The following is a 16,854-nucleotide window of genomic DNA, read 5'->3' as shown; positions in this document are numbered from 1 at the left end:
TCCGCCGGAAGAAATCCGAGGATGTATCGGAAGTCCGTCGAAAGTTCGTCGAAAAGCTCGCCGGAAGGAAACTCGACGTTGCCAGTTAAAAACTTGCTTATGACTATATCTTAATTTCGTAGTTTGCATATAATTTGGGTTAGGATTAAGGGTTAATCCTATATCTCGGTTAGGGGCCAATTGGGCCCAAGTTCGGACTAGTTTGGGCTAAGTTTGGAGCCCAACCAGTGAGCTAAAATAGTCTAGGTAGTGGCACCGCCCAGAACCCGAGAGTTCCAACGGTGGCACCACTAGGAAACTACAGGATTGGGCGGTGGCATTGTCCATCACCGGAGAGGTCCGACGGTGGCACCGTCGGACTGGGCGGTGGCACCGTCGGACTAGGCGGTGGCACCGCTTGTCAGTGTATGACACCGCCAGTATAGTGTTAGTGTCAGATACTGACAAGCGGTGGCACCACCACTAACAGGCAGTGGCATCGACAGCATTGAGAAACCCAAAAGCAATTCAAATTTGGAACCCAAATTTGAATTCTCTTGGGGCCTATAAATACCTCTCAATTCTCAATAGAGAGAACAACTTTTGAGAAGCAAGAGATTGAGATAAAAGCCTTAGCAAAGTCTTTAGCAAGTTTTGTTTTCAATAGCTTGAGTGTTCACCTCCCTCTTTCTCTTTGAAAATTTGTAAGAGTGTGGACTACTTGTAAAAGGTTGTAAGAGGGGTATTTGTCCTTCCCCTTCAAAGTGATTTGCTAATGGAAGTTGGGAGCCTTATTGAAGAAGGCTTCGCAAGTGGATGTAGGTCATTTTGACTGAACCATTTTAAATTGGTGTATTCCTTGAATGAGTGAGTATTTACTTTTCTGAAACCGTTATTTACATAGTAGCAAGCTTTCGATTTTTATCTTCTCACTTTACTCGAGCTACTTTCTCCAAGTCATTGATGAATTGATATCTCTACGCATTTACGAAATCATTTTTAAATTTATAAGTAGTAATCTGTTGCACTAATTCACCCCCCTCTTAGTGTCACTCCGATCCTAACAATTGATATCAGAGCTAGGCTCACTCTTATATTTCGTTTAATACCCAATAGAGATGGCTTACTTCGACATGCATGAGGGTCATTCCATTACACGTCCGCCTATGTTTAAAGGGTCGGATTACACGTATTGGAAAACTCGAATGAGGATCTTTCTCATTTCCATAAATTTCAAGTTTTGGAATATTGTCAAAAATAGATTTAAAAAATCTTCTCTTCCGATGAGCGAATGGGATGAATCGGAGAAGAAGGTTTTTGTTTTAAACGCAAAGGGTACAAATGTCTTGTTTTGTGCACTTGACAAAAATGAATTTAATCATGTTTCAATTTATGATTCGGCTTTTGATATTTGGAGAACTCTTGAGGTCACTCATGAAGGCACTAGCCGAGTGAAAGAGTCAAATCAACATTCTTGTGCATTCTTATGAACTTTTCCGGATGAAATCAAGTGAGTCCATCGAAGACATGTACACCCATTTCACGGATGTCATCAATGGACTCAAAGCTCTTGGTAAAGGTTTTTCTAACTTTGAACTAGTAACTAAAATTTTAAGATCCCTTTCAAAGAATTGGGAACTAAAAGTTACGGCCATTCAAAAGGCCAAGGACCTTAAAATATTTTCTCTCGAAGAACTTATTGGGTCTCTTTTGACCTACGAAATGACGTGCAATGCTCATGAAGAGCTCGAGAACCCCCTTCTAAAGAACAGGAAGGATATGACACTTAGAACATAAGAAAACCACTTGAAAGAAACATCAAGTGATAAGGACAGTGACGATGACATTGCACTTTTAACTCAAAAATTTTAAAAATTTATAAGAAAGAACAAATTTGAAAATAACACCAAAAACAAACTTGAACATAAAAAGGACCAAGTAATATGCTACAAATGCAAGAAGCTGAGACACTTCAAAAATGAATGCCCCCAAGCCAAGAAGAAGCAACCGAAGAAGAAGAAAGTCTTAAAAGCAACTTGAGACGACTCAAGTGATTCCGAGAATGAAGAAGCTAGCAACAAATCGAAGGCAAACTTCGCGCTAACGGCTTTAGGAGGAGAGGTATGTGATTTAATTAATGAAGATTTATCTTTCGATGAACTTTCTATTGCTTTTCACGAATTATGTGATGAGTGTAGAACTATTAGTAAGAAGTTCAATCTATTAAAGAAAGAGCATGCCTTACTACAAAATAAGCTTGATTGTCTTCAAACTCCTCCATGTTCTAAGTGTGAACACTTAGAAGCAATAAAAAATGAGAATTTGCTACTTAAAGAGACCTTAAACAAGTTTAAGGTCGGTAGCAAAGGCTTGGACATGATCCTCATGTTGTTTACAAATGTTCATTTAAGAAAATTAGTCCACATAAGTTGATATGAGTTCCTAAAGGACTATAAATAATTTAATGATGAATGACAAAATTAGTAGATTAATTTTTGAGGCACCCAAAATCAAATGAGTACCTAAAAACCATCTTCTTTTGTAGACAAACTCACAAGCTAGGAGCAAGAGATAGTATCTTGATAGTGGATGCTCAAGGCATATGACCGGAGATCCATCTCATTTCTCTATGCTCACTAGCAAATAAGAAAGGTATGTCACCTTCGGAGACAACAACAAAGGTAAAATAATTGGCAAGGGAACCATAGGTAACAAATCAAGTTTTTCAATTGATGATGTGTTGCTAGTTGATGGATTGAAACATAATCTCTTAAGCATTAGTCAATTATGCGATAAAGGTTACATCGTTAGATTTTAATATAATATGTGCATTATTGAAAAACCAAATAATAACATATCAATGATTGCCTTAAAACAAAATAATGTCTACACCATCAACCTTGATGGACTTAATAATGAAATGTGCTTTTCCGCTTTAAATGATGATGCTTGGCTTTGGCATAGGAGATTAGGCCATGCAAGTATGAAACTAATATCTAAGATTTCATCTAGAGAGTTAGTACGAGGGATTCCCATGAAGTTTGTTTAGGATAAAGTGTGTGATGCTTGTCAACTAGGAAAACAAATAAAAACTAGTTTCAAACCAAAAAATCAAATTAGCACCACTAGACCATTGCAATTGATCCATTTGGACTTATTTAGACTAATTGATACAACGAGTCTAGGAGGAAGCAAATATGCCTTCGTAATTGTAGATGACTATAGTAGATACACTTGGACCTATTTCTTGGCTCACAAAAGTGATTGTTTCAAATGTTTCTCTAAATTTTGTGAACTTACTCAAAACGAGAAAGGCTTTATGATTTCATCAATTCGGAGTGATTACAATGGTGAATTTCAAAATCGTGACTTCTAAAGTTTTTGTGAATCCAATGGATATAATCACAACTTCTCCACTCTGAGAAATCCTCAACAAAATGGGTTAGATGAAAGAAAAAATAAAAATTTACAAGAAATGGTAAGAACCATGTTAAATGAACATAGTCTACCTAAGTATTTTTGGGTCGAAGCTGTTAATACGATTTGCTATGTCATGAATAAGGTTCTAATAAGAACATCTCTATCAAAAACTCCCTATGAATTATGGAATAACAAAAAACCAAATGTTTCTTATTTTAATGTTTTCATTTGCAAATGCTCTATTTTGAATGAAAAGGATGTCTTAGGAAAATTTGATGCTAAATCCGATAAAGGCATCTTTCTTGGTTACTCTTTTGTTTCTAAGGCTTTTCGTGTTTTTAACAAAAGAGCCTTAGTTATAGAAGAGTCTATTCATGTAGTTTTTAATAAAATTTTTGAGTTAAAGAAAAATGATTTTGATGATGATCTTGGTTTTGATAATTTGAATTTAAATGGACCCCCTCTTCAAAATAGCAACTTGGATGCATCTTCTTCCGAAATTTCCTTACCCAAGGAATGGAAGTATGTAGATGCTCATCCAAAGGAGCTAATTATAGGAGATACATCCCTCTCAAATACCTCTAAGTATTTACACTTAGTGCATTGAGGCAAAGAAGGATTATAATGCTGAAATTTTTTAAAATCAATATTTAAAAGGGCATGCTCCTTTTTCAAAGAATTATACTTTTTATTCAATGTTCTACATTTATCAAACAATTCATAAAAAGCACTTAAAAAACTCATTGAAAGATAAATTTGCATCTTATGAATTACTTACCTCATCTCTAATAGCTATTAGTGCGTAGTTGATGATCTCCTTGTTGCTTTGTTCTTCGCCTTTGGAATCGCTTGAGTTATCCCACGTCGCTTTGAGCGCCTTCTTCTTCTTTGATTGCTTCTTCTTTACTTGGGGACATTCACTTTTGAAATGTCCCGGCTTCTTGTATTCGTAGCATATAACTTATTCTTTTTTGGGTTCAATTTTATTTTTAGTATCATTTTTAGATTTATTTCTTTTTATGAATCTTTTAAACTTTCTTGTCAAGAGTGCCAAGTCATCATCATAGTCCTCATCACTTGAATTTTCTTTCAAGTGGTCTTCATGAGTTCTTAGTACCATATCCTTCATGTTCTTTGGAAGGTTGTTCTCAAGCTCTTCATGAGCATTGCAAGTCATTTCGTAGGTCATTAAAAATCTAATAAGTTCTTCGAGTAGAAAGTTGTTCAAGTCATTGACTTCTTGAATTGCCATTACTTTAGGATCCCAACTCTTTGGGAGGGATCTTAATATTTTGTTAACAAATTCGAAATTAGAAAAACTTTTACTAAGTCCTTTTAGACCATCGACGACATCCGTAAACCGGGTATACATGTCTCTAATGGTCTCACTTGGTTTCATCCGAAACAACTCATAAGTATGGACTAAAAGATCAATTTTAGACTCATTTACTCTACTAGGGCCCTCATAAGTAATTTCGAGTGTATGCCAAATATCGAAAACCATTTCACAAATAGACACTCGATTGAACTCATTTTTATCTAAAGCGTAACACAAGGTATTCATAACCTTGATATTTAAAGCGAAAGTCTTCTTCTCCAACTCATTCCAATCGTTCATTGGAAGAAAAGACTTTTGAAAGTCATTTTCCACGATGTTTCATAACTCAAAATTCATAAAAATTAGAAAAATCCTTATTCTAGTCTTCTAATAGGTGTAATCCATCCCATTGAATATTGGTGAACGTGTAATTGAGTGACCCTCTTGGTTTCTGGCAAATGTTATCTCTTAGATTTCAAACCAAAATTAGAGTGACCTTGCTCTGATATCAATTGTTAGGATTGAGAGGTGTTTTAGATAAGGCTTTTGATATCAAAATTTTGACATAAAAGGAAAAGAAAGGGTAGCAACTGTTGCGACCCCTTGGATTGGCTAAAGGCTACTTACAACTTTGGCCAAGAGCTCCAATTTACTACTCTTGACCTGGCCAAAAGCAGCAAGAATGAGAACAACATGGCTGCCCTTAACCTGCTGCATGGCAGCCCCTGCAGTCAGGTTTCTTGGCTGCAAGGGGCACCCTTGGCGGCTAGGGTTTCTTGGCCGCAAGGGTTGCCCAAGCGGCCAGGAGTTCTAGCCACATGGGGCACCTACAACCATAGTTTCCTAGTTGTAAGGGACTCCTTGGTGGCTAGGTTTTCCTAGGTTGCACACATAGATCTTGATGTGAGTAATCAAGCTCACTAGCTTGGGCTTAATCACATTAGGATGTGATCCATGATCATATGGTGTGATTGCTCATATGATGTATGATTGATTATACACCTAATAGATATTTTTATATATTCTCATGCGAATATATGTGTGACACGTTACATTAGAGACCAAAACAAAATCCCCTCTTGATAATATTAAATTGGTAAACGTGAGGCAATTAGATTAACCCATGTGGCCTTCCATTGTTATATGTATAGACCGATTTCCGACGTAGGTTGAGTTGGTCGAGTCCCTCGAGGCTCACCTATGTTACGATTCACTATCTTGCCTACGACATAGAGATATTATCGGTGACCTAAGGACATGATATACTTGGTCGAGTCCCTCGAGAGTATATCATCGAATCAGACTCATCTTATAATGAAGGTGTTGACTTAACCAAACATCATGGTTGGTCGAGTCCCTCGAGGCCATGATGGTTCGGAGGTCGAACATGACGAGAATCATAAGGAGTTGTGATCGGCAAGAAATGTCTACCTTTTGGGCTTAGTGTGATTGGTCGAGTCCCTCGAGGTTACACTAAGATGTTGATTGGATCTCGATCCCCACTATAAGTCTACTAGAGACTTTCGTTTCACATGCTGAGGGTGTCGCATGGCTCACCAGAAAAATAGTGGGAGTAGATTAAGATAGAAGTCCATATCTTATTTGTTTATTTTTCTACGAAATCTGCATGTTATTTATTTCTACTACATATTTATTTTTAGAAAATATCGCTTTCAAATCCCTTACGTGACATACTTGATATCAACTGCCTCACTAGTCCGAATTATATGGATTGGCTTTGTAACTTAAGAATTGTTCTCACGGTAGAGAAAATCGCGTACATCCTTGATATAGTGATACCTACGCCTGAGAAAGGGGCAATCAAGGATGAGATCACTTGCTATGTGAAGTACATATATGACTTCACTCTTGCTTAATGTTACATGTTGGGTTCCATGACTCCTGAGTTATAGAGACAACATGAAAAGATGGATGTCAGATCTATTCTCCTACATGTCCGCAAACTGTTTGATGAACAAGGAAGCACTTAGCGATATGAGATATCCAAGAGCCTTTTCTATGTTAGGATGACTAAGGGGACAAGGGTTTAGAACCATGTCCTAAAGATGATTGAGTAAATAGAGAAACTCACAGGTCTAGGAATGGTCATAGAGGATAACTAGTAAGACCCTAAGGTTTTATCGTAGAAGAAGGAGGAGAAAAGGGGATGATCACTTTGAGGGGATCGGTCTCCTTGATCACTTTGAAGGGATCTGCCTTCTAGGGTTTGTCAAAAGATTGAATAATATTTTATTTCCTGCTAAAAAGAAATAGTTACATCTCTATTTATAGAGTTCCACCTAGAGTCCACTAAGACTTGGACTCTTATTAATAAATAAATAATAAATAAACCTTTATCCGATTCTTACTGAACTAAATAAACTCAACAAAACATTATTTAAAAGCTTAGAAAATAAAAAGATCCTAACAATTCCTCCCCCTTCAAATCAACCTTGTCCTCAAGGCTAAGCAACATCAAACTTGGGGAGTTTCTCTTTTAGCACTTTAGTCACAGGATATTGTTAGAACTTTAGCTAGGAAAGTCCTAATTGAGTTTCATTGAAAGGGGCATTCATGTAAAACCTACCTAACTAACCCTTATTAAAGAGGTGAAGAGGTCGGCTAAGGTTTGTTGAATCTCGGATTTTGATGATGAAACTAATTGATTGTGTTTAGATGTTTAACTGCATTTTGAGTGATGCAAGTCTACTCGATCAAGATTAAATAGTTGACGCAGGAGAAATTAACGTTGCGTCGGAGGAGATCACGTCAGGATATTGGACAGCAGAAGGCTTCGGATGTCGGGCATCGAGCCAAGGAGAGTGGAATTGCACCAAGGATATCATGGTTGCAGAGGTCAACCGCCGATTGGGCAACAAGCCGCAAGAGAGGACGATGCACTGAAGAATCGGACGAAGCGCCAACCAATGACGTGCCGGGCAACAGAATGTCAATTTGCGTTGTAATAATTGTCTAGATCGGAGTAGAGTTTTGGCTTGTGTGTGTAGGATTAACTACAATAACGATGAAGACATAAAGCGAAACAAAGTATCGGAGTCAAGCGCGAAGGATTCGTTGTGAGTTTGAGAGTTCGACAAAAGTCCGAAGGTTCGTCGGGAATGCTGCCGGAACTAGCCGAGAATGAGTAGGGAGCTTGCCAAAGGGTTTTTCAGAAGCTCGTCGGAAGGTTCGTTGGACGTTCGCAGAGCTCACCGAGAAAGATCGGAGCTTGCCGAAGAAGCTCGTTGGAACTCGCCAAGATCAAATCGTGAAGTCTAGTAGCTTGCCGGGAGTCCGCAGAATGGTTTCCGAGAGTTTATCGGAAGACCGCCGGAAGTTCGCCGGAAGCTCGCCGAAAGAAGTCTTGACTTGCAGACTTTGTAATAGCTTAGGAAATGTCTTTAAATTCATAGTTAGTACGTTAATTAGGGTTAGGATTAAGTGTTAATCCTATAACCCAAGTAGGGACCAATTGGGCCCGAGTTCGGATTGGTTTGGGCCAAGTTTGGAGCCCAACCAGTGAGCTGAAATAGTGTAGGCGGTGGCACCGCCAGACTAGGCGGTGGCACCACCCAGAACCCGAGGATCGGGCGGTGGTACCGCTAGACTAGGCGGTAGCACTGCCCAGCACCCGAGAGGTCGGGCGGTGGTGGTGGCATCGCCAGCCTCGGAAACCCAAGAGAATTCAAAATTTGGAGCCCAAATTTGAATCCTCTTGGGGCCTATAAATACCCCTCAATTCTCAATAGAGAATACAACATTTGAGGAGTAAAAAATTGAGATAAAGCCTTAGCAAAGTCTTTAGCAAGTCTTGTTTTTCAATTGCTTAAGTGTTCACCTCCTTCTTTCTCGTTGAAAACTTGTAAGAGTGTGAACCACTTGTAAAAGGTTGTAAGAGGGGTATTTGTCCTTCCCCTTCAAAGTGATTTGCTAGTGGAACTTGGGAGCCTCTTCGAAGAAGGCTTCGCAAGTGGATGTAGGTCATTTTGACCGAACCACTTTAAATTAGCGTGTTCTTTGAATGTGTGAGTTCTTACTTTCCTGAAATTATTTTTTTACACTACTGCAAGCTTTCGATTTTCATCTACTCAAATTACTATCGAAACGAAATCTCCTCGTATTTACGAATTCATTTTTAAACTTACAAGTTTTAATCCACTGCACTAATTCACCCCCCCCCCCCCCCCCTCTTAGTGCCGCTCCGATCCTAACAATTGGTATCAGAGCCTGGTATTTCTCATTTCGGATTTACACCTGAGAGAAATGGCTCTTCATGACTTTCAAGAGGACTTTTCGGTTGTTCGTCCACCGTTGTTTAATGGATTGGACTACACTTATTGGAAAACTCGAATGAGAGTTTTCTTGATTTCTATGAATTTGGATTTATAGAATATTGTTGAAAACGGTTTTCAACTTCCCTCTAAACCAATGAATGAATGGTCAGATTTGGAGAAGAAGTATTTTTCTTTAAACGCAAAGGCTATGAATGCCTTATTTTGCGCTTTGGACAAAAATGAGTTCAATCGGATTTCTACGTGCGAAACGGCTTTTGATATTTGGCGAACACTTGAAATCACACACGAGGGAACTAGTAGAGTCAAAGACTCGAAAGTTAACATTTTATTGTATGTTTTTAAGCTTTTTCAAATGCAACCAAGTGAGACTATAGGCGACATGTACACCCGTTTCACGGATGTCGTTAATAATCTAAGAGTTCTTGGTAAATCTTTTTTGAATTTTGATCTCATAAGCAAGATCTTAAGATCCCTTCCAAAAAGTTGGGATCCTAAAATAACCGCAATACAAGAGACAAAAAATTTAAATGATTTTCCATTAGAAGAATTAATCGGGTCATAAATGACCTATGAAATGACACTTTTGGAACATTTTGAACCCGATGAACACTTGAACCACCTTCCAAAGAACAGGAAGGATTTAGAACTCCAGACAAATGAATACCACTTGAGTAATGACTCAAGTGATGAGGACAATGATGAATTTGAACTTCGAACATTAAATCTTAATAAGTTTATTAAACAAAAATCTAAAATAAACAATGAACCTGAACGGAGGAAGAGGCCAAAGAAGAGAAAGGCAACCAAGGATGAATCAAAAACTTCCAAAGGTGAAACGACGAATTGGGCTTTGATGAGCTTTGACTACAAGGTAAGTAACTTAACTCTCTTGAATTATTTTGAAATTACTTGAAGTTTTTCATGAGTGCTTAATTTAGATAGTAGGAATAGGAAATAAAAAATTATTTTTCAAAAATTATATCATGTTTTTCTTTTTAGCATCTTTGAAAAATTAAAAATTTGATCATGAAAAGTATATTGCTAAGGTTTCATGCATGTTATGTTTTGAAATGTTGAATGATGTATGCAATATTAGGGATGATAATTATATGATATGTGATAATGCTTAGGATTAATCCAAGCATGTGTATCTTGATGATTTTATGCCATGCATGAGTATGACGAATTAAGATGACATTCTCATGACATATTAAGATGACATAGTGTATGTACATCTATGTATGAATTTCTTGATAGTCTTTTGATGATAGATGTGATATCATGATGTGTTTGGTCTTGACGGCTTCATGACAAAACTTATGTTTCGATTTTAAATGATGATACATATTTTCACAAAAGACTTGAATACCCTCACATGAAATCAATTGTATGAAATGGAAATGAATTTTCTATCCTATTGAGATTAATGAATTTATTTTACCAATCTTGTGAATCTCATGAAAATAAACATGATGAATATTTTGAAAATAAATGAGTGTATCATGCATTTGGTCTTAATGATTTCTCTTGAACACACTTTTTGAAATCATACTTGATGATGAATATCAAGATATTAAAAGGATGTTATCATGGAATCATGCTTGATGATTTGTTTTACGAAATTTATCTTTTCGTCTTAAATGTCGATACTTGCTTTATTAAAGGTAAAGGCATGCTTATAAGAAGCAAATCATATGAATAGAAATTTATAAAAATAAAATACGATCCTCTATCTTATCAACTTTTCAATAAATCTATGCTTATCATATATGAATTTATTGAATGTGACTTTGAGGATGATTTCGGATTTCACAAATGCTTGATTCATACTTATGACATGAGACACATTTTAAATATGAATCATGTTCAATGCTTTAATCATGTTATATCTCCCTTAATTTATTTTGTTCTCCTAAATTTATTTACCAAAGAGGAGAATCTTCCGAATGAATGAAATGATACAAATGAATTACTTATCGATATATCTTTTTGAAATATCTTTTTAATGTGATGTTGATAATTTGAGATGCCTGTTGGAATTCATGACATGAGATAATTGAATCCTTGACTTACTCTTTATATGGCTTGAAAATAGATGTTTAAAATCTTGTTTGATGAGTTGTTTTATAAGATTTTGCCTTTACGTCTTGAACTTTCATGCTTATCTTGATTTGGCATATAAAGACTAAGGCATGCTTAGATAAAGAAGAATCACTTAAAAAATGCTTTTCCTATCTGATCAAGATTAATGATTTTATGATATTTTATGAATCTCGAAATTGATTTTGATGACTTGATTATGAGTTTCAAGTTAACGATTTGATTTGAATGAATTTTATCTAAATCATAATCTTGATCTTGCAAAACTAGAATCATAAATAATATCTTTTGGTATTCACATATTGGTATTCATAACTTGAATTTGATTGAAACATTGCATGCTTAAATTAATCATTCTCCTATGTTTCAAAAATTCTTTAAATGCCTTATGTGATGATTGAAAATTAATTTGCTTTATAATGAATCACGAATCATGACTTGATCTATGATATTGATATATTTTAATCATGATCCTTGGTTGTATAATTCTTTTGCTCTATTAAAAAGATTTGTCGAATGAATCATGTCCTTCTTGAATTTTCTTGATATCACGACATGATTTTGTAATATGGCTTGTATAATGATTAAAAAATTTTAGCCATTGATTTCTTTCTTCTTTTTTATAATGATAAAGGGGGAGATAGTTTACTAGCCTGCATATTTCAAAGGAAGGAAAATTTGCTAGCTCGATCATTTCATTGAAAGAACTTGCTATCATGAACACTACCAATGAATTGCAAATCTTGCAATCTAAAGAGAAGCAAAGAATTGCTATCTCGAAAGAAGCAAAAAATACAAAACTTAGAAAACTTGTAATATAATTGCTCTTGCCATGCTTTGTATCAAAAATAGGTTGATATCCTTAAAAGCATCGTATTAAATTTTTTAGTGTATCGCAATGTATCACATGTATTGCAAATTAAAATTTTTGAGACTATTATCATATCACGTTTAACAATTAATATCTTTCATTGATATGATAAATTATCATCTCATGATGTATCGCATAATGATATCATGATTTGCGATTGTATCATATGATCCTTGGTGAATTTTCACATTGATATCTTTCATGAAATGATTTCTTTGCATTATTGTCTTGTATGCATCATGTGATGATTGAAATATTGATTGATGCAAAGTTGATGTAAAAGTCTAAATCATTGGTTCCTCTCCTTCTTTTTGACATTGACAAAGGGGGCGAAAGTTATTGCTAGCTTGCACACTGAAGAATTTGTTAGCTCGATCATTGTAATGAAGAAATTTGCTATATCAAACATCATAAATATTGTTACTTGCAAAGAAAAGCGAAGTGCAATTTTACACAAAAATTCAAGTGTTGAATTATCATGATTGAACTTAAGAATCTTGCTATGCTTTTGTGCTTATATGTTGTGATGAAAATCTAGCTTCATGTTGTAAAAACTTACATATCTTTTAAAATAGCTAGAGCTACTTCTCCTTTTTGTTGATGACATAGGGGGAGAAGTATATTGGTGACTTCATGCATTGAATTGAATATTTTATATATTTGCATGATGGTTTAAATATTTTTCATAACATGTGATGAATGTTACTTGGATTTGGGATAATCCAAGTGCTCTATCAATGGCATATTGATAGTGGGAGTTTGGTTAAACTCCAGGGAGTTAAGGTTAACTCCGTTAGTCATCAATTAGTTGTCATCATCAAAAAGGGGGAGATTGTTGAATCTCCAATTTTGATGATGAAACTAATTGATTGTGTTTAGATGTTTAACTACATTTTGAGTGATGCAGGTCTACTCGATCAGGATTAGACAGTTGACGCAGGAGGAATTGATGTTGCGCCGGAGGAGATCACGTCAGGATATTGGACGGCAGAAGGCTTCGGACGTTGGGCATCGGGCCAAGGAGAGTGGAATTGCGCTAAGGATATCAGGGTTGCGGAGGTCAACCGCCGATTGGGCAACAAGCCGCAAGAGAGGATGATGCGCTGAAGAATTGGACGAAGCGCCAACCAATGACGTGCCGGGCAACATAATGTCAATTCGCGTTGTAATAATTATCTAGATCAGAGTAGAGTTTTGGCTTGTGTGTGTAGGATTAACTACGATAACAACGAAGACATAAAGCGAAACAAAGTGTCGGAGTCAAGCGCGAAGGATTCGTTGTGAGTTCGAGAGTTTGACGGAAGTCCGAAAGTTCGTCGGGAATGCTGCCGGAACTAGCCGAGAATGAGTAGGGAGCTTGCCGAAGGGTTTTTCGGAAGCTCGCCGGAAGGTTCGTTGGAAGTTCGCGGAGCTCGCCAAGAAAGATCGGAGCTTGCCGAAGAAGCTCGTTGGAACTCGCCAAGATAAAATCGTGAAGTCTAGGAGCTTGCCGAGAGTCCGCAGTATGGTTTCCAAGAGTTTATCGGAAGACTGCCGGAAGTTCGTCGGAAGCTCACCGGAAGAAGTCTTGACTTGTGGACTTTGTAAAAGCTTAGGAAATATCTTTAAATTCATAGTTAGCATGTTAATTAGGGTTAGGATTAGGTGTTAATCCTATAACCCAAGTAGGGACCAATTGGGCCCGAGTTCGGACTGGTTTAGGCCAAGTTTGGAGCCCAACCAGTGAGCTGAAATAGTGTAGGCGGTGGCACCGCCAGACTAGGCGGTGGCACCACCCAGAACCCTAGGATCGGGTGGTGGTACCGCTGGACTAGGCGGTAGCACCGCCCAGCACCCGAGAGGTCGGGCGGTGGCATCGCCACCGATAGGCGGTGGCACCGCTAGCCTCGGAAACCCAAGAGAATTCAAAATTTGGAGCCCAAATTTGAATACTCTTGGGGTCTATAAATATCCCTCAATTCTCAGCAGAGAATACAACCTTTGAGGAGTAAGAAATTGAGATAAAGCCTTAGCAAAGTCTTTAGCAAGTCTTGTTTTTCAATTGCTTGAGTGTTCACCTCCTTCTTTCTCGTTGAAAACTTGTAAGAGTGTGAACCACTTGTAAAAGGTTATAAGAGGGGTATTTGTTCTTCCCCTTCAAAGTGATTTGCTAGTGGAAGTTGGGAGCCTCTTCGAAGAAGGCTTCGCAAGTGAATGTAGGTCATTTTGACCAAACCACTTTAAATTGGCGTGTTCCTTGAATGTGTGAGTTCTTACTTTCCTGAAATTGTTTTTTACACTACTACAAGCTTTCGGTTTTCATTTACTCAAGTTACTATCGAAATAAAATCTCCTCGTATTTACAAATTCATTTTTAAACTTACAAGTTTTAATCCGCTACACTAATTCACCCCTCCCCCCTCTTAGTGCCGCTCCGATCCTAACAGGGTTAGGATTAGTTTACAGGTTGCTTCTTAGATGAACATTAGGAGTTAGTTAGAAGTAGGAGTCTTGAGTAGGAGTCCTATTAGGAGTTGGTTAGAAGTAGGAGTCTTGAGTAGGAGTTGGGGTTTAGAAGCCCTATAAATAGTCATGTATTCATCCTCTTTTGGTGGTACCACCACCTGATACAATCTCGGAGACTATGCCACGACGGTTTCACTTGTTGGGTCACTGTTTGGGCATTTTTATTTGGCCCAACACAACCCAAACTTGGGCCTAGTTGGCCTCTAATTGAGTTAGCCTAATTACATTCTAAGTCAACTCAATTAGACCCTAAACTAACTCGATCTAAACATAATCGATTATAAGCGAATCCTATATTGTTCGGCATATCATTGGTTCTTCCAACGCTTCATCCGATCCTTCGGCACATCATCCTCTCCTTTGACGTATTGCCCAATCAACATATTATCTTCTCATAATAACTAATCTCCTTGGTGTAATGTCCGATCTTCTTGGCCCGATGTCCGAATTCACAAACCGAATCTTTCTACTGATACGTCAACCGATCCTCTAGCCCGACGTCCAATCTTCTAACATGTTTGCTCCGGCCAAATGTCTGATTCCTCCTGCTTTAATCGATTTGTCTTTTCTGATCGAAGCTAGTCCTACATCACTTAAACACACATTAAATTATAAACACTATCAATTAGTTTCATCATCAAAATCCGAGATTCAACAATAGGAATGCTATCCATAGTAAAAGCTTGTTATCTAGATACTTCTCAGTGAAGGACTTAGGGGAAGCATCCTATATCTTGAGGATTCGGATCTATAGAGATAGATCTAAGAGGATGCTTAGTTTGTCCCAATCCAGGTACGTAGACACTATTGTCAAATGGTTTTGCATGAAAAATTTCAAGAGAAGTCTCATACCGATGAGACATAGGATATCGCTTTCTATGAGTATATCCCCAAAGACTCCTAAAGAAAGGACAAACATGGATAGGATATCCTATGCCTCAACGATATAGTCTATCATGTATGTTTGTTAGAACCCTTGCAGATTCTAAACTTGGGGTTGATCTCTTTAGGGGATCGGCCTCCTTGGAACTCTATAGGGGTTCCTCCCTCCAAGTTGCTGCTCAAAGGCTACAGAAAAGATTCATCTATTGCTTATGAAAAGAGGAGGAATACGTGACTATTTATAGGGCTTCTAAACCCTAACTCCTAATAGGACTCCTACTAAAGACTCCTACTTCTAACCAACTCCTAATAGGACTCATACTCAAGACTCCTATTCCTTTACAACTCCTAATTCTTCTCTAAGAAACAACCTCCTAACCCTAGCCGGCCTCTTCATCTCTTTAATAGGGGTCGGCTTAGGTAGGTTTTACATGAATGTCCCTCTCAATTAGGACTCTCCAAGCTAGAGTCCTAATAGACCCGCCCTCTTCAAATCAGCCTTGCCCTCGAGGCTGATGATTCATGAATTCTGGGAATTTGATCTTCAAGTTGTCATAGTTCTCCCAAGTGGCATCTTCTATTGGTAGGTTCGCCCACTGTATTAGCACTTTATTAGTGGGTCGTCGTCGTCGAGTCACGATCCGTCGATAAATAATGGCACTTGGCTGGGTCTGGAGTTCTCTTTGGGTAGTCATATTTGGTGGGTGGCTTTGGGCTGTCTCCAAGCACCTATTTAAAACTTTCGTCTGGCTGTTGGTTTGTGGGTGATATGTCATACTCCTTTTCAATTTAGTACCCTGCATATGGAATAACTTTGTCCAAAATCTGCTCTTGAAGATGCAAGTAGAATTTGTCACAAGCACAATGCGTCCCTTATAGCATAATTCTTTTAAGTCCCGATTATAATGAGCCACGGAGCTTGGTGCTTCCTCTAATTTTTGTTTTGATCTTGCTGGTCTCCGAATCTTCTTGCCATTCCATCTTAATATCCTCAAGGAAGTCGCTGGTCAGAAGTGAAACGACCGAAAATTCAGCTTGCTTAGGTAGCTACGAAAGCGCATCTGCAACAACATTCTCTTTCCACTTTTTGTAAGTTATTTCATAATCAAATCCAAGAAGTTTTGTTACCCATTTTTGCTGCTCAGGGGATGATATCATTTGCTCCAAAAAGTACTTGAGCCTTCTATGGTCGGTTTTAATTTGAAATCGTCGACCAATCAAGTAGGGTCTCCACCTCGTTGCTGCGTGCACAATGGCGAGCATCACCTTATCATATGTTGACATATTTTGATGGGAGGGAGACAATGCCTTGCTAGTATATGCGAGTTGTCGACCATCTTGCATGAGAATTGTTAGGATCGAGAGCACTAAGAGGGGGGGGGTGAATTAGTGCAGCGGAAAACTTTCTGCGATTAAAACGAAACTGTGTACGAACGAAAAAAACAATTTCTGTGTGAAAGTCGATTCTAAGCAAGATTAAAGTC

This window comes from Musa acuminata, chromosome BXJ2-3 (assembly GCF_036884655.1).
Source record: "Musa acuminata AAA Group cultivar baxijiao chromosome BXJ2-3, Cavendish_Baxijiao_AAA, whole genome shotgun sequence".
Lineage (NCBI taxonomy): Eukaryota > Viridiplantae > Streptophyta > Magnoliopsida > Zingiberales > Musaceae > Musa > Musa acuminata.
The sequence above is the reverse complement of the archived record's forward strand: the minus strand, read 5'-3'. Positions refer to the sequence as shown.